Here is an 839-nt window from a genome sequence, read left to right as displayed (position 1 = left end):
TGCCCCTTTCCCTCCAAAATGCCTCCTATAAGCCAGTTGGTGATCTAATTTTCTTTAGGCTTACCATCTCATCATGGAAGAAGGCCCTGCCAGTGACTTTGAAAGGAACCGCAAGGAACAATTCCCAAGAACCAGGAGTACCGGCACCATAAATTCACAACTGAATGATGTATTGGTCTTGTTGTGAAGGCCTAAAAGGTCATTCATATGATGAAATCATCCAAAATAGCTGGAATTACAGGCAGATGGTGTAGTGGTGAATCTTTGGTAGTGGTGTTCTGAAGATAAAATAAACAGAAAGAAGTGTGACCTCAGATAACCTCAACTGCCAGCAGTTGAGATAGGATTATCTTAGAATGTTACAGGAAATAAATAGAGCTCTTCTCAAAGGGAAATAATGTGCCATCTTTTGTTTTACAAAAAAGGAGCATTATTTGAACACAGAAAATACATATTAACCAAAGTAAACCAACCCTGTTGCCGTCCAGTCGATCCCAACTCATATAACACTATAGTCACTCTGACTATGTGTTACATTAACAGTGCCATACAATTAATTTCTCCTCCATTAATAACAACCTGGAGACCTTTTTATTGCACAGTCCATGGTGTCTGAAGAAAACCAAAAGTAAGATCCCTCTTTGAATAGAGTTTAACCACAATCAGTTAAAATGACAGAGATCTATGAGTACATAGAAGATGCAGCATCTATACTCCTTAAGCTTGTGTTTGCACAACTAGATTACCTGAGTTCAAATTCTAGCTCAGTTTCTGTGGTTAGGTGACTGGAAACAAGTCATTTAGCCTTTCAGAACCTCAGTTTCCTCACTGTAAAACAT

At 38.6% G+C, this 839-nt stretch overlaps 1 non-coding gene across 1 annotated transcript; it reads left to right on the top strand.

Annotated features, from left to right (window-relative positions):
- Positions 1–205: 205 nt before the first annotated feature.
- LOC122152025 lies at positions 206–284 on the top strand. Its single transcript, XR_006164375.1, has one exon. It is a non-coding gene; the product is annotated as a small nucleolar RNA SNORD65 (small nucleolar RNA).
- Positions 285–839: the final 555 nt, after the last annotated feature.

The sequence above is a fragment of the Orycteropus afer genome, unplaced genomic scaffold (assembly GCF_000298275.1).
Source record: "Orycteropus afer afer isolate SDZICR_OR568_19922 unplaced genomic scaffold, OryAfe1.0 scaffold00016, whole genome shotgun sequence".
In the NCBI taxonomy this organism is placed as follows: Eukaryota; Metazoa; Chordata; class Mammalia; order Tubulidentata; family Orycteropodidae; genus Orycteropus; species Orycteropus afer.
This window is presented reverse-complemented; position numbering and strand designations above follow the sequence as displayed.